Consider the following 19,013-nt stretch of genomic DNA (forward strand, 5'->3'; position numbering starts at 1 on the left):
GTGTGTGTGTGTGTGTGTGTGTGTGTGTGTGTGTGTGTGTGTGTGTGTGTGTGTGTGTGTGTGTTTATTTTGCTGTATTCTTTTTTCTGCATTACTTTTCTTAAATTCACAGAAGTTTCTCTCCCCTCCTCCTTTACCCTCACGTTCTCTCCATTTTTCCCCTCCTTCCCTTCCCCTCCTCTTCCGTCCTTCCCTTCCTGTCACTTTTTTCTCTTCAACATTACCCCCTATTCTCTCTTCCTTCTATACCTCTCCTTCCTTCACTTCCATTCCTTCCTTCTCTCCGCTTTACTTCTTTCCATTTCTACCTCTTGCTCTTTTCCCTCCCTATCCATTTACTTTCCCCTCCTCTGCTGTCTTTCCACCCTCCTTCCCCTTCCTTTCCTTCTTCTCCCTCCCCCTTCCTTCCTTCTTCCACTCTGCAGCGTATGATTGGAGACACAAGGAATGCATTGTTCGGTGTGGGATCTTTTCTTCCCTCTTACTGTCTTCTCGTCTTGTCACTTCACTTTGTTCTCCCCTCGCTCCCTTCCCTCCTACATTCAATTCTCTCTCTCTCTCTCTCTTTCTCTCTCTCCATATCTGTCTACCCATCCCTGCCCACACCAGCACCCACAACACCCCCACCCTTAGCCACAGTTACGCCAAACAACACACACATGTCTAATACATATCTTGGTTATCTAAATATCGAAGCTGCCAGAGATCGAGCAGCATTAGGTGACAAAGGCCGATGCATGCAAGCACGTTGCAGCTTTCAAAAACGAAACGAAACGAAACAATTTAACTCTAATAAAACACAACCTGTTCCCAGCATCACAACACCACCAACCTTCACCACACCAGCTTCAGCACAACACCACACCACCAACATACCAGTTTTATCACAACACCACCAACACACTAGTTTTATCACAATACCACTACATCACCAACACACCAGTTTCATCACAACACCACACCACCAACACAACAGTTTTATCACAACACCACAACACCACCAACACACCAGTTTTATCACCACAACACCACCAACACACCAGTTTTATCACAACACCACATCACCAACACACCAGTTTCATCACAACACCACATCACCAACACACCAGTTTCATCACAACACCACACCACCAATACACCAGTTTTATTACAACACCACACCACCAACACACCAGTTTCATCACAACACCACACCACCAACACACCAGTTTCATCACAACATCACACCACCAACACAACAGTTTCATCACAACACCACACCACCAACACAACAGTTTTATCACAACACCACATCACCAACATACCAGTTTTATCACAACACCACACCACCAACACACCAGTTTTATTACAACACCACCAACACAGCAGTTTCATCACAACATCACACCACCAACACAACAGTTTCATCACAATACCACACCACCAACACAACAGTTTTATCACAACACCGCAACACCACCAACACTTCAGTTTTATCACAACACCACATCACCAACATACCAGTTTCATCACAACATCACACCACCAACACAACAGTTTCATCACAACACCACATCACCAACACAACAGTTTTATCACAACACCACAACACCACCAACACACCAGTTTTATTACAACACCACATCACCAACACACCAGTTTTATCACAACACCACACCATCAACACACCAGTTTTATTACACCACAACACCACCAGTATCACAACACCACACCACCACCACACGAGTTTTATCACCTCACTACAGTACACCACCAGTATCACAACACCACACAACCACACCGCCACACCACCAACACACCAGCTTTATCACAACAAACACCAATGGCTGGTATTTTTGTCAAGGAAGGTGTTTGGGCATTATAAGATTTGTTAAGGAAAATGTCAGATGTTTGTGTTTTTTCCCAATAAACTTTGACACAACAAAAATATTCGAGACAACGTGATGGTAAGAGGCTTATGAGGGAAGTTCCACACGGCTTTTGATTCTTTACTGGATGACTTCAAGATTTTCACAAGACTTAGTGTAAGAGAGGCGAATAATGTACACACACACACACACACACACACACACACACACACACACACACACACACACACACACACACACCACTTACCTTGTTCTTAGTTCAGATTTACGACTCAACATTCCCAGAAGCACGAGACGAGGGTATATACTTACAAACACACTTACACCACACTTATACACTATCTCTACCTACCCAGCCACTTTATCTACAACACAAACACACTTACACCACACTTATACATTATCTCTACCTACCAAGCCACCTTATCTACAACACAAACACACTTACACCACACTTATAAACTATCTCTACCTACCCAGCCACCTTATCTACAACACAAACACACTTACACCACACTTATACACTATCTCTACCTACCCAGCCACCTTATCTACAACACAAACACACTTACACCACACTTATACACTATCTTTACCTACCCAGCCACCTTATCTACAACACAAACACACTTACTGATGGGGATTTTTTTTTTAAAGTACTTACAAACACTCACCCTTCTAGTACACAGGCATGTTGTTATTCTGCGTCTTTGTGTGTGTGTGTGTGTGTGTGTGTGTGTGTGTGTGTGTGTGTGTGTGTGTGTGTGTGTGTGTGTGTGTGTGCAGCTATGTATGTATGTACGTGATTTTTCTATTTTTCTTTCGTTTTTCTCTTATATAGTCAGAAGTTTGTTTCAGTTTGTCCTAAATTTTTTCTCTCTCTCTCTCTCTCTCTCTCTCTCTCTCTCTCTCTGCTGAACAAATTACGTGTGACAGTAAGGCGGCAAAAAGAAAAGAAATGGAGAGTTGTGGACAGCTGGGCCATTATTCATGTGAGACGGGGAGGAGAGAGGAGGAAGAGGAAGAGATGAGGAAGAGCAAGAAGAAAAGAGAGGAAGAGGAGAGGGGAGGAGGACAATGATATGAGGAATATTAAGGGAGGAAGAGAGGCAAACCAGAGAGGTAAGAGATGAGATGAGAAGGAGAAAGAGAGGAAACAGAAGAGAGAAAAATATATGGGAAGGATCAAAGGATGAAAGGAAGAAGTATGAAGCAAAAGGAAGATGAGAGAGGAGAAAGAAGAGAAGAGCGGAAGGACGAAAACGAAGGAAGAAATGAAAATGAAGATGAAGGAAATAACATATAGAGATCCAAAGGCCACACAGACCTTACTGTCTCTTTCCTGTGGCCTGACCTTAAGATTAACTGACTTACTCTCTGATGGAAAAAAGTGTAAGGACCACAGAAATTTAAGAAATGACTACTGAAAGGAGAAGGAAAGGAAGGAAAAGGAAAAATAAAGAGGGAACAGTGGAGATAACAGAGAGGGAAAAAAAGGAGAAGGAAAAAGAAGGATGACGAAAATTGATAGGAAGAAAGACTGTCAATGGAAAAAGGGAAAATCAATCAGAACTGGTAATAGACGAGAAATGACTGAAGGAAAATTATGAGAGAGAGAGAGAGAGAGAGAGAGAGAGAGAGAGAGAGAGAGAGAGAGAGAGAGGAAAAATAATCAATAAAAGTTCTGTCCGTTCTCTCAAGTTTCTCTCATTCTCTTCTTCTCTCTCATTCTTCCATTCCTTGTCTCAGTCTTCTCCTCACCTTCACCTTCCTCCCTGACTCTTATTCACCCCTTCCTCTCCCTCATTCTCTTCCCACGTCGCCTTTCGCTTCCTCAGTTTCTCATCCTCTCTTTTCCTTCCTCATTTTTCCATCACATTCTCTCTCTCTCTCTCTCTCTCTCACACACACACACACACACACACACACACACATTTACGCACATGCCACCCACATACATTCTCCCCCTCTTTCTCCCTTCTTCCTCTTGGTCTCAACAAATTTTTTCCCAATTAAGATAAAGCCATTAGTCCCCTCAGGCTCTCTCTCTCTCTCTCTCTCTCTCTCTCTCTCTCTCTATCTATCTATCTATCTGCTGTGTTTTCTTCTATTTCGTCTTCCTTGGTTTTTCTGCCTAACCCCGTCATTCACGTGTTGTTTTAGCCCCAGTGGCTGATACCGTGTGTGTGTGTGTGTGTGTGTGTGTGTGTGTGTGATTTGCGTGTGATTTGTGTCAAGCTCTAGTGTATTAATATTTGGATAGGAACTGTGTAAGGGTAATCACTTAAAGGATTGATAAATGGTTGGAAAGTGTGATGGATGGACGTAAGGCTGGATGAATAGAGGAAGTGATGGATGTGATGGAAGGAGGGAGGAGAGATGAGTGGGGAGTGACAGCGATGGAGGGGGAGGGGGGTAGGGAAGGAAAGAAGGAAGGGAAGGAAGATGGGATGGACATTGTTTGTATGAAGGAGGAAAGGAAGGAAGAGGGGAGTGAGGGACGCACCGTGAGGAAGGAAAAGAAGAAGGGAGAGAAGGATGCAACATGTGGGAGGAAAAGTAGAAGCGAGAGGAGGACAGAGGAGCCAGTGTGTGAGAGGGAAAAGTATAGGAGAGAAGGAAGGAGTGTATAGGAGGAAAGGAGTAATATCTTCGTCTCTCTCTCTCTCTCTCTCTCACCACCGTGTGCCTGGCCATTCATCATAAGTGTTTGTGTTGCCTGTTTGCTACGAGATTGTTTATTTGTCCTTGTCTGACGCTATGTTCTCTCTCTCTCTCTCATACACACACACACACACACACACACACACACACACACACACAGTTAATAATCTGGTGCTTTTCCTAATATAATTAAATGCGCACTTGCATAAATACACACATGCAGGCACACACACACACATACACACACACACGCACATAAAAAAGACATGTGCTGCGTATTCATTTTTAACACATTGTTACATAGCCTATGATTTCATCATCCTTTGTGTAATTTTAACGCACAGTATGCTGCATGTTTGATCACGAGCGTGTTCTGCCTCAGTCCCCCCCTTCTACCGTTATAGTAGAGTAAGTCGTCCTTTCTGTTATTCAGTGCGGGATTGTCGACCGTTTGTCCCCATCGCTTCATTTGCGCGTCCTTATTACAAGTTGTGTCAGGCTCTGCTGGCCCCTATATAATGAGCTCAGTCTCTGCATCATTGCCACTTAGATCTGCTCCTCATTTTGTTCACATCTCTGTCCTCCCCTGTACAGATATTATTATTGTGAGTGCTCAAGAAGTCTCCAACCATCTAGCAGCTGTGTGTAATTTGAGTATTACTGTTATTGCATTTTTTCTTGTACTGTATAGCATAAGTTTAATTTGTAGGCCTAGTGAAGTTTTTGTAATTCATGTAGGGTTCTTTATGTCAGTCATTTTTGATAATAGTTTGTATCTGTAATTATTTGTCTGGCATTCACTGAGTATTATCTGGTATCTCATTTTATCAGGGCTGACTTAGATAAATTTACTCTTGCTAATTTCGTGTTAATAGAGGCTATTGCAGTTAACCATATATTTAACCTGTTTATTTGCCATTACATTATCCTTATGAGTCCTGAATGTTTTGTTGTTAGTTTGAGCATTAAACTTTAACTTGTAATTTTACCTAACTCTTTTGTTTTGAACCTGGAACTTTACGGGACAGTAGTGATTTTTAGCATTCTCACTTAAAGTGTACATCATCTTTCTCTGTTCCGTAACATAAATTTGGCGACCTCATATCAGGATATTCAGGATATTATCATAAGGATATTGTTTGATATTTTGTGACTGTGATATATTCATGATGGCTACTATTTCTACACTTGATGAAGCCAGGGATTTTTTGTCAAATGTGCAAACAGTGTGTGATATAGAAAACAGAACAAAGAATGAACTTAAGATTGTTGCTCAACAATTGGGATTTGTTGTTCGCTCTCATCAGTCTAAAGATCAGATTGTTGCCATGATTAATGAAAGCTTGTTCAATGTAACTCCTCCAAATGAGCAAACGCAGATTGAATTAGCTAAGTTACAGCTAGCCCTGCAGGAGGCTCGTGTTAAGGAGGCTGAATTTCACGCACAAGTTGAACTTGCTAGGATTCAGGCAGACCATGAGTATCGCATGAAACAATGTGGAACTGGATCATCTAGCTCTGATGATTTTGATGTGGCTAAAAATGTTAAACTTGTCCCTCCTTTTAATGAATCTGATTTAACAACGTATTTTCAGTTGTTTGAGAGGGTAGCTACAGGTTTTAATTGGCCTAAGGAGTATTGGCCAGTACTCCTTCAAACTGTTCTCACCGGTAAAGCTCAAGTAACTTATGCATCTTTGCCTCAGGATCAGTCTGATAATTATGATGTAGTTAAGAGCTTGATTCTTAAGGCCTATGAGCTTGTTCCTGAAGCTTATAGAGTAAAATTTAGGACAACTTACAAGCAAGATAAGCAATCCCATGTTGAGTATGCAAAAATCAAAGAAGATCTGTTAGAGCAGTGGTTAAATTCTAAGAATGTGGATTCTGATTTTGGTAAATTTAAGAAGATGATTTTGCTGGAGGATTTCAAAAGGTGTATTTATAAAGATGTAAGCCTATATCTTGATGAGAAAAGAATAGATAATTTATCTGATGCTGCAGTTTTAGCTGATGAGTATGTTCTCACTCACAAGAGATATTTTAGAGGAAAAAGGAAAGCTGAGAGTCAGTACGTTGCCTCTACTCAGAGTACAGGTAACAGGAAAGAGAATAAAGATGATGTTTCTCAGGAAGTAAATACCAGCTTCACCTCTAGATTTCAGAAAAGTAAATGTACTTATTGTAGTAAGCTTGGTCATACTACGGAGAGATGTTTCAGGAGACAGCGTGATGTGAACAAAAAGGAGTCTTTAAATATTCAGTCAATTGGTCTAGTGTCCACTCTTGAGAGTTCCCAGAATTCTTTAACTGAGTTAACTGAACCTGCTTTGAGGGGTAACTTAAATTCTCATGATGGAGCTCCTCTTTTGAGCAGTAACGTGGGTGACACTCTCAAGAGTTCATGTGCTAATTTCCTGTCTGATGGTTTTGTCAGTCCTCTGGACAGTAATGACAGGAAATCAGTTCAAATATATCGTGATACAGGTGCTTGCCAATCCCTTATGCTGACCAGTGTTCTAGGCTCTAATGTTAATTCCTCTGATGAAACTGTAATCTTACAAGGTGTAGGGAATAATTACTTCTCTGTTCCTCTGTGCAGAGTGAATTTAGAGTCTGGTTTTGTTAATGGTTCCGTTATGGTTGGGTTGGTTGAGACACTCCCAATGTCAGGTGTAACTTTCTTACTTGGAAATGATATTGGTGGAAGTCAAGTGTGTCCAGCTCCTCAGTTGTCTAGTGAGCCAGTGGCTGCGTCCCAGGATTGTGATGTCCCTGATGTGTTCCCTGCATGTGCTGTCACTAGGGCTAAGTCTAAAGTTACTGGTGATTTAGAGGATAATGATGATGATGATGTTATCCTAGCTGACACTTTTCTTGCTAATTTGGACCACTCACCAGATGAGGCAGTACCCCGTAGTGTTGATAATTTGTCTCGTCAAGAGTTGGTTGAGTTGCAGGTTGCTGACCCTGAGTTGAAAGGTCTAGCTAACTCTGCTTACAGTGAAGAAGAGTCAGCCGGTGCTTCTACTTGTTATTATGTAAAGTCAGGAGTACTTATGAGGAAGTGGAGACCCCCAACAGCATCAGCCGACTGTGAATGGGAGGTTGTACATCAAGTTGTCATCCCTCGTGTTTGTAGGCAGGATATCATTAGAGTGGCTCATGATTCCAGTTTGGCAGGACACCTTGGAGTGAGGAAGACTGTGGCACGCATTTTGAAACACTTCTACTGGCCAGGTATCTTCAGGGATGTTTCCTGGTATTGTAAGTCTTGTCACACCTGTCAAGTTGTGGGGAAGTGTAATCAGACCGAAAAGGTTGCACCTCTAGTTCCCATTCCTCCTTTTGAGGCGCCTTTCACCCGTGTGTTGGTGGATATTGTGGGCCCTCTTCCTAAGACTTCTTCAGGATTTTCTTATGTGTTGACCATGATTGATATGGCTACTCGTTATCCTGAAGCCATTCCACTTAGAAACATCTCAGCAAAGAACGTGGTTAAGGAAATGCTAGGGTTCTTCACAAAGTTTGGTCTGCCCAAGGAGGTACAGTCAGACCGAGGAAGTAATTTCATGTCGAATGTTTTCAAGCAGTCTCTGAAAGAGTTGGGCATCACCCAGATCACGTCTTCAGCTTACCATCCCCAGACCCAAGGAGCGTTGGAGAGATATCATCAAACACTCAAATCGATGCTCAAGAAATACTGTTTGGAACGTCAGAAAGACTGGGATAAAGGTCTTCCATTCGTTGTGTTTGCTGCAAGAGAATCTCCAAATGAATCACTGGGCTTCTCACCTTTTGAACTACTGTTTGGCCATGAAGTAAGAGGACCCCTTAAGTTACTCAAGGAATGCTGGCTGTCGGAGGAAGATGACGTCAACCTGCTGGAGTATGTGATGAAGTTCAAAGAACGGCTGTCCACTGCTTTACAGCTGGCGAGAGAGAATTTAGGAGCTGCTCAGGAGAAGATGAAGACTTGGTATGACAAGAAGTCCAGGTTACGCCACTTTCAGCCAGGAGATCAGGTTTTGATTCTGCTACCAGTTCATGGGCAACCTCTTCAAGCCAAGTTTAGTGGCCCTTATTTCGTGGAGAAGAAACTCAGTGATGTCAGCTATGTCATCGCCACACCAGATCGTAGAAAGAGCAAGCAACTATGTCACATCAACATGCTAAAGTTATATCACAAGCGGGATGAAAATAATCCAGTCTGCATTGTAGCTGTTCCACCCGAGTCTGCAAGTGAAGCTCTCCCATGCAGTATGAGCCTGAGTGATAGTTTGGGGAAGAATCCTGATATCATGAATGATCTCCAGACTAAGCTTTCTCATCTACCACCCAAGGAAAGGCAGGAGTTTTCGGCATTACTGCGGGAGTACCCGCAAGTGTTCCGTGCTACTCCAGGAAGAACCACTGTGTTGATGCATGATGTCGATGTTGGAGACGCAAAGCCAATTAAATTGCCTCCTTACCGTGTGAACCCTGTGAAAGTTCCTCTCATCCAGAAGGAGCTTGGCTACCTGTTGGACCACAAGATGATTGAGCCCTGTCAGAGCGAGTGGAGTTCTGTCACTCTAGTCCCTAAGCCAGGTGGGTCACAGAGGCTTTGCATTGACTACAGACGTGTTAATCAGATAACTAAAACAGACACTTACCCTCTCCCTCGTGTGGAAGATTGCATAGACAAGATCGGAAAGGCTAGGTACATAAGTAAGTTTGATTTGTTAAAGGGATACTGGCAAGTACCTATGACTGAACGTGCTAGGGAGATCTCATGTTTTGTAACATTAGGAAAGGCTTTTGCATGTTCTGTAATGCCATGTACAGATTGTTTTAGAGTAATAAGAAATTTCCTTTGTAAATTTCTTTTTTCTTTGTGGGGAGGTGTTACATAGCCTATGATTTCATCATCCTTTGTGTAATTTTAACGCACAGTATGCTGCATGTTTGATCACGAGCGTGTTCTGCCTCAGTCCCCCCCTTCTACCGTTATAGTAGAGTAAGTCGTCCTTTCTGTTATTCAGTGCGGGATTGTCGACCGTTTGTCCCCATCGCTTCATTTGCGCGTCCTTATTACAAGTTGTGTCAGGCTCTGCTGGCCCCTATATAATGAGCTCAGTCTCTGCATCATTGCCACTTAGATCTGCTCCTCATTTTGTTCACATCTCTGTCCTCCCCTGTACAGATATTATTATTGTGAGTGCTCAAGAAGTCTCCAACCATCTAGCAGCTGTGTGTAATTTGAGTATTACTGTTATTGCATTTTTTCTTGTACTGTATAGCATAAGTTTAATTTGTAGGCCTAGTGAAGTTTTTGTAATTCATGTAGGGTTCTTTATGTCAGTCATTTTTGATAATAGTTTGTATCTGTAATTATTTGTCTGGCATTCACTGAGTATTATCTGGTATCTCATTTTATCAGGGCTGACTTAGATAAATTTACTCTTGCTAATTTCGTGTTAATAGAGGCTATTGCAGTTAACCATATATTTAACCTGTTTATTTGCCATTACATTATCCTTATGAGTCCTGAATGTTTTGTTGTTAGTTTGAGCATTAAACTTTAACTTGTAATTTTACCTAACTCTTTTGTTTTGAACCTGGAACTTTACGGGACAGTAGTGATTTTTAGCATTCTCACTTAAAGTGTACATCATCTTTCTCTGTTCCGTAACAACATACATATACAGGCGCACATATCAAACACACGTTCACAATGCATATCCCCCAGTCCATGCACACACACACACACACACACACACACACACATACCGACAATTACAGAGAACATATATAGGAGAGAGAGAGAGAGTAAAAAGGTGGGTGTTGGAGGTGTCGGGTACTGTGTTGTCTGTCAGGTGTGTGTTGGAGGGAGAGAATGCAAGGGAACGAGGGAAGGGAAGGGAGACAGGGGGAGTGAGAAGGGAGGGAGGGTGAGAGATAGCTGGGGGAGAGGGGAGGGAAGGAAGAGGAGGGGGAGGGGGCGGGAGGTGAAGGAAGGGCTGGGAGAAAGGAGGGAGGAAGAGAAGGAAGAAAGGAGGGAGAAACAGGAAAGAAAAAGTGTTAAAACTGTGAAGAGGAGGGAATAATTACGTAGTGGAGAGAATGCGAGGAGGAGTGTGGAGGGAGGAGAGAAAAGAGGAAGATAAAAGAGGAGAGGAATGGTAGGGGAGAAAAAATGAGGTGGATAGAGAAGAGTGGAAGAAGAGAGGGGAAGGAACGATTAGTACGGAGAGAGAGAGAGAGAGAGAGAGAGGAAGAGGAGGGAGTAAGAAGTATGGAGTGAGGGGAAAGGGAGGAGCCAAGAAAGGAGAGAAGAGGGAGGGGGAGGAGATGGAAGGAAAGAGAGGGAGAAGGACGGGGAGACAGGAAGAGGGGACAGAGGAAGAAGAAAGTTCGAGAGGAAGAGGAGGGAAAGATGGAAGAAGGAGACGGAAGACAAGAGGGATAAAAGGGGAAGGAGGAGGGGAGGAGGGAGAGGCATAATGAGGGGAAAGGTGAATGTGTTACCTGTATGTTTAGTGTTACTCTGAGGGGAGACCAGATGTGTGTGTGTGTGTGTGTGTGTGTGTTGTGTGTGTGTGTGTGTGTGTGTGTGTACCGCTATTCTGTCGTCTGTGTCCTATTTTAAGATAATCCCTCAGCTTTCTTTCTCCCTCCCTCCACCCTCTTCATTCAGGCGTGCTTCCTTCCTTCCTTCCTGTCTTCGTTATCATCTCTTCCTTGTACATTGTTTTCTATTTAACTTGTTCTGCAATTTTTCCTGATCTTTTCAACATTTTTGTCCTGTTATTTTAAGCGCTTTATATTCTATGTCTTTATTTCCATTTACAGAACTGTTTTCTTTACTCTTCATTTCTTTACCTAATAATATCATCCTTGGCCTACTTACCTGCTGATCTTGGTCTATATCCTTATCTTATTTTCTCTGATGCATGTCTTCTCGGTCTCTTCCTTCCTCACTTCCTGTTTGTTGTTGTTCTTATTTCCTCTCCTGATCATCCCTTTATGTGACATTCTTAGATCTTATGTTAAGCAGGCCTTGGGTTCTTTTCTCTCACTTTCCCTCCAATTCATTTTCTGTTGCTTTCACGAGAGAGAGAGTGAGAGAGAGAGAGAGAGAGTATGTTGACTGAAGACTTTCGTATTCATAATCATGTATGTACAGTGTCCTGTGGCCTTTTAATTTCTCGCTGTCATTCCTCTCTCTCTCTCTCTCTCTCTCTCTCTCTCTCTCTCTCTCAACACATTTAGAGCTCGGTGGTCAGCGTTTATGCAATTAAAGCTGGTGTCAGTGGTCCGGTGAGAGAGAGAGAAAGAGAGAGAGAGAGAGAGAGAAACGAAGTATAAAACAAAGAAAAAATAAGAAAAAGCAAGAGAAGAGAAAAGCAACCGAGGAGAGAAAGGGAAGAGAAGAACCTGAGACAAAGAAAGGAGGGAGAAAAAGTGAGAGGAGAAAGAAGGTGGGAGAGTAAAAGGGAGACGGAAGGGAGGGGGAGAAGCTCAGAGGAAGATTGTGTGTGACGGTGATAGACTTGAGGGTCTGGCCAGGGAAGGGAAGGAGGGAGGGGGATGCAGGGAGGGGAACGGGGACTATGAGGTAACAGGAGGAAGAGGAGAGAATAGGAAGAGAGTAAGGGAGGAATAAAGGGAAAAAGGAGGTAAGCAGAGGGAAGAGGGAGAAGGAAATACGAGGAAGAAGACTAAGGCAAGAAGTTACTGACGGCTGGGAGTACGGGTAAGGAAGGAAAGGAGACGGAAGAAAAGCATATGAGATGGAGAGGGTAGAGGTAAGAATGGAGGTATGGGAAATAAAGAACAGGGTAAGTAAGGAAAGGAGGAGGAAAGAAGACAGAAGAGACAATGTAGGGGTAAAAGAGGTATTAAAGACGAAGATTAAAGAATGGAAGGGAAAAAAGGAAGGAGACAGATGGGGGAAAAGAAAAATTTCAGAAGCCAAAAAGTAGTATTAGAGGAAAAGATAAAAAGAAAGAACAAATAAGCATGGAAGCTTAAAAAACAGAGAAGAAAGAAAAGGTACTGACAAAAAGGAGGTGCTATAAAGACAGAATGAGAGAATGAGTGAAGGAATGGCATGTAATACAGATGGAGGGAGAGGAGTATAGTGACAGTGAGACAAAACCACACAAGTACTGGCACCAACAGCGACATGAAGACAGACACACAGACTAATGAAAGGACACCCACGAATACTAACAATATAACAGACTCTTTGGGACACAGTCATATCCTCGTAACTACAGCACACATCTTTGCCTTATTGGTTACCTAATTATGAAGACAGACACACAGACTAATGAAGGACACCAATAAATACCAACAATACACCAGGCGCTAAGGACTGCACTATGTTCTTGCTGACACTGGAGGCAGATAACCATAGGTACAGCAGACACCTTTGCCTTATTAGTTATTTAGTTACTTAAAGACAGAGTTATGCCTATCGACTGCACGAGGGTCACTGAGGCAGATAACCATAGGTACAGCAGACACCTTTGCCTTATTAGTTATTCAGTTACTTAAAGACAGATTTATGCCTATCGACTGCACGAGGGTCACTGAGGCAGATAACCACCACGGGTATAACATCTGAGGAGGGAAAGTTCCGCCACGTCCACCTGCCATCTCAGTGTCTGACTGTATTTCTGTATTTTATAGTTTATATTCTCTTGTATACGATATACAGGCAACTATGTTTATACTGAAAAATCAACAAAGTATATCTCCTACAGAATATCAGTATGTAATGTATATACCGGCCTAATGTGTGTGTGTGTTTGTGTGTGTGTGTGTGTAAAATATTCCCCACATACAAGTCCCATGGCTGTGTACCTTGGTGGGATATGTACTAAAATGTGCACCTAAACATCCATCCATCATCCATTCCTACCTTGGCCCATGAGGAGCGTAGAAGCCCGGGGCTAGGCAGTTGGTCTCGACATATAATATGACAGTGACCAGCCTCACTCATCCCTGAGTGGCATTACATTAGCAGATATTGCCAGATTCGTACATTACCTTCAGTGCTACTAATATTCCCATCTCCAAAAGTATTGAAATTCTTGGTGTCTCACTTAACAGTGCCCTCAGCTGGACCTCTCATGTCAGATCACTTGCTAAAACCGCCTCAAAGAAACTTGGATTATTGTACAGAGTCCGTAACTTCTTCGCCGATGAGCAGTTAGCTATAATTTATAAGAGTCATGTGCGCTCTCAGCTTGAATATTGCTCACCCTTGTGGAATGGTTGTGGAGAGGTTGCATTAAGACAACTAGACAAAATTCAGAATAAAGCTGTTAGAATCATTAACAACCCTGCCATTACATATAAACTACCTCCCCTGCAAGTAAGAAGGAATGTTGCCTCCCTTGCATTATTTTACAGATATTTTTTTGGCAAATGCTCAGACGAAGTTGCGTCCATGGTGCCACCTCTCCATGCCTTCCCTCGTGCTCACGGGCATCTGGTAGCGCTCATGACTGGAATGTCACTCAACCATATTGCAGAACTTCTGCCTATCAGAATTCTTTCATTCTCCGAACTGCATCTCTCTGGAACTCGCTTCCCCAGAGTTGTTTTCCTCCAAATTTCAATCCACAACTGTTCAAGTCTAACTGTTACAGATATTTTATGAATAGAGGACACCAGTAATCTGGTGTATGGATTATTTTTTTTCCCCATTTGTTTTTCCTTCCTCCGTTCTATTTATATAAAAAAAAAAAAATCAACCCCAACCACCCCTTGGATATAAACCTTCACCGGCTCAATCTGACTGGAGCGTAATAATCACCCATTAAGCCACCAGGCGCCAAAATTTGGTTATATGGTTACCACCCTGCGTAGTAAATGGTTTCCTGGTGTACAGGAAACCATTTGGCTTGTCACTCAGTGTAGAGTCACCCACAGGCAGAAGGAAAAGGAAAGAATGAAGGAAAGAAAGACAGAAGAGGGAGTGTAGAGTCACCCACAGGCAGAAGGACAAGGAAAGAATGAAGGAAAGAAAGACAGAAGAGGATGGAAGGAAAGAAGGATGGGAGAGAGGAACGGGCAGACATCCAAGAGCAGCACTACATCGAGTGACTGGATGGTGAGCGCCCCCACCTACCACAGACCACACCTGCATATACACACACCTGTAATGTAATGGATCACCTGACACCTAAACTGACACACAGACACCATGACACGTTATAGTGATGACTGTGATGTATTCTTGCTGCCTACATACCATTTTATTCTGCTTTATGGACACAGCGTCTAGCGAAGGGGTAAAGGAAGGCTTTATCTAATAACGGATTAGTAAAGGAAGGATTTATCAAACCTTTCCAGTTTGAAAAGTGTCTTCCAAGCTAAAAATATTTCCAAATACATAACCCCGAAAAATGCTGTAAGAGGACAGCAACGAAAAACGTCGTCGGACTGAAGTGGATGGTATCCATTTATCTATCTACTCTCATTCCCCGCCTCACCCATCCGTCTATCTATCCATCCATCCATCCATTTATAATTCACCCATCCATCTATTCATCCATCAACTTATCCACGCTCTCATTCATTCATTCACTCATCCATATAGTCCCCACCTTCCCATCCCACTCCCCAACTCCTCATCCATCCATCCCATCCATCCATCCATCCATGAGGTCAAATCCTTACAAGGTCTGCCCATTAAAGTCAGCCCTCCATCACACAGCTACACTACATAGTCTTCAGTGAGAGAGAGAGAGAGAGAGAGAGAGAGAGAGACCTAGCGTTTCAGGGTCTGTCTGGTCTTGTTTCGGTATAATAGTAAACTTATCCCCCCCCTCTCTCTCTCTCTCTCTCTCTCTCTCCAATCAACAGGGCCGTGTTGCCATTAGCGACATCCCCTCGTCCAGCGACAGTGTGATGGGATAGATTGTACACACACTCACACACACACACACACACAAATTCTCTCTCTCTCTCTCTCTCTCTCTCTCTCTCTCTCTCCTACCCTCCCTAACCTTCGACCTCTTCCCTAATCCAACAAGCGCTGACCACAGTGAGTTCCTGAGATGATGTATGTTGAGAGAGAGAGAGAGAGAGAGAGAGAGAGAGAGAGAGAGTTGAAAACAGTAAGAGACAGGTTGGTCTGAATAATCAGGAATATATAACACTGCTTACATCATTATGAATACTAAAATTCTCAGGACACACTCTCTCTCTCTCTCTCTCTCTCTCTCTCTCTCTCTCTCTCTCACACACACACACACACACACACACACAATATAAGTACTATACTGTAAAATCAAAGGGCCAACTCACGCCTACACAAACAAGTGGCTGCCTCACATAAGTTTGTTTACATTCTTTCTCATTAGCACTTAACTCTATCGCTTATTTTGACTCTTCTGCCCAGACGTCTTTTCCTAATGAACCTCCCCCCCCCTCTCTCTCTCTCTCTCTTACACTTCTGAGTCTTCCCTCTTCCTCCTTATACCCATCGCTTTCTCCCTCTCATCTGCGAGTACTCTCCTCTCTCCTCCTCACCTATCCCAAACTCTCCCCTCTTTCCTTCCCCTCCCTCCCCTTCCTTCTTCCTCCCCTACCCTACCCCTTTCCTCTCCCTGCCCAACATCAACCTTAAAGCAAATGTGAGATAGGATTCAACCACACACACATTTTTCACCTCTCTCTCTCCTTCTCTCTCTCTCTCTCTCTCTCTCTCTCTCTCTCTCTCTCCGTTTTACTTAGCACGTTATCATCAAAGGTGATGAAGGTTGCCAAGGGTTACCAATGGAGGCACTGGTGTGTGTGTGTGTGTGTGTGTGTGTGTGTGTGTGTGTGTGTGTGTGTGTGTGTGTGTGTGTGTGTGTGTGTGTGTGTGTGTGTGTGTGTGTGTGTGTGTGTGTGTGTGTGTGTGTGTGTGTGTGTACGTATTCTGCCTACACCCACCAGCTCCAAGCATGATAAAGGAAACACACAGGTATCTTCCTGGTCTGTGTGGGTGTATCTGTGTGTATATTTTTGTTTATATTTACTAGTCAGTGTTTGTGTACCAGAGTGAGGTAAACACACAGCTCTGTAACCCCTTCACCTTCAGTACGTCATTTTGGCTTTATTACTGCTACCATCACACAGTTTTATTAGACTTTACTTAGACCTACAGTGAAGGGGTTAATAAAGACCTAACTTATATAATTAGCTGAATAAAGTCTTTCTGAAATAGTAAGAATACAGGGGGAAAAACAGTAATCGAATTGAGGTTACCTTCATCTAGACTACAGTTGTGGTCAATAATTCATTTACACTATTGTTGTTTCTAACTATAACCTGTTCGATCTCATCTGAGAAGAGAAGAGCCTTAAGCTTTTGACGACTGGCAGCTGATTGGTTGTCCCAGTGCACGATGCAGTCTCAATAATTTTTATTACAAGGGTTACAACAGCAGCTTCTGGCGATAAGAATGTTTATCTATGCAAATAACTAGCCTATATACAAGAAAAATGTATAGAGTTATTTGCATAGATTAATTTTTAAAAAGAAACCTTACAAACTCTATCAGATGACCTAAATACGTGTGAAATTATCAGTTCTGCCAAATCAACATAATGTCGCAGTAATGACCTATAACTTGCCTAAATTTACCTTTACATGCGAAACAAAATCAAGAAACTCGCAAAAATTTGTCCCCAAATGTAGTAGTAGTAGTAGTAGTAGCAGCAGTGGTAGTAGTCGTAGCAGCAGTATTTTTAAAGGCCAGATATCATTAGGTTTCATGTCAGTGTAAAAGAACTATTGACTGCAACTGTACCATATACATGCTTAACACTTAATATTACCAGACTATTTAATTCAGATTAAAGCGAACACACACACACACACACACACACACACACACACACCTACTCAATATTCTTCCCGCCTCTTTACTACTTAAGTTTTCTTGCCTGAACTCCAAAACCAGCTCGACCTCACAAGCCCTCACTTTCTTCTCACTTTTAGAGAGAGAAGAAAGACAGAGATTACGGACAGGGAGACAGGGAAGAGAGGGGATCTAGGGAAGGTGAAAAACAGAAGAGGGGAAAAGAAGGGAAAAAAATGTGGTGGGGATGTAAGAGGGGGACAAACATGGAGCAAAAAGTATGTGCTAAAAGAAGGGCTTTTGACGGGGAAGAAGTAGAAAATAAAGAGAAAAGGTAAAGAACAAAATAAAGAAGATGATGATGATGAAGAAGAAGAAGATGAGAACGAAGAAGTGTCTATATACTGGATGACTAAACGAAAACTGCTGATACTGTAAGCTAAAATGAAAGTTACACATTTTTACCGACCGAATACTCACAGCCATAAGGATGCCCATGAATGATTCATTTTACACACAATTAGCACATTACACATAAACATGTATAATTGAATATATATACACACTGACTGCCACATCCAAGCATAAACATACACATAAACAGCCAAAAACGTACCCATACACTATCCTGGAATGATTCAGTTACATATACAGAAAAAGACACATTAAAAATAATAATAATAATAATAATAATAAAACAATAATAATAATAATAATAATAATAATAATACCGGTAATAATAATAATAATAATAATAATAATAATATACACATACCTGAGTACTAATCACTGCTGGTATACAGCTAACTTACCTGGTTTATCTAGGATAAAGAATCTTCACTCTTATGTAACTTTTATGCACCTCACTCACCTGTAAAAAAGGAAAATATACTCTACATTAACCCTTTACCGCAAGTCAGGGTGTTATATTCACCAGGCTGACGTGTTGCTTTGCCTCCTTGGTATTATGCACCGCAAGTCACGGTGTTATATTCACCAGGCTGACGTGTTGCTTTGCCTCCTTGGTATTATGCACCGCAAGTCACGGTGTTATATTCACCAGGCTGACGTGTTGCTTTGCCTCCTTGGTATTATGCACCGCAAGTCACGATCTTATATTCACTCAGGCTGACGTGTTGCTTTGCCTCCTTGGTATTATGCACCGCAAGTCACGGTGTTATATTCACCAGGCTGACGTGTTGCTTTGCCTCCTTGGTATTATGCACCGCAAGTCACGGTGTTATATTCACCAGGCTGACGTGTTGCTTTGCCTCCTTGGTATTATGCACCGCAAGTCACGGTGTTATATTCACCAGGCTGACGTGTTGCTTTGCCTCCTTGGTATTATGCACCGCAAGTCACGGTGTTATATTCACCAGGCTGACGTGTTGCTTTGCCTCCTTGGTATTATGCACCGCAAGTCACGGTGTTATATTCACCAGGCTGACGTGTTGCTTTGCCTCCTTGGTATTATGCACCGCAAGTCACGGTGTTATATTCACCAGGCTGACGTGTTGCTTTGCCTCCTTGGTATTATGCACCGCAAGTCACGGTGTTATATTCACCAGGCTGACGTGTTGCTTTGCCTCCTTGGTATTATGCACCGCAAGTCACGGTGTTATATTCACCAGGCT

This window comes from Coenobita brevimanus, chromosome 50 (genome assembly GCF_032717465.1).
Source record: "Coenobita brevimanus isolate Jiangsu-jjx chromosome 50, ASM3271746v2, whole genome shotgun sequence".
NCBI classification, from domain to species: Eukaryota; Metazoa; Arthropoda; class Malacostraca; order Decapoda; family Coenobitidae; genus Coenobita; species Coenobita brevimanus.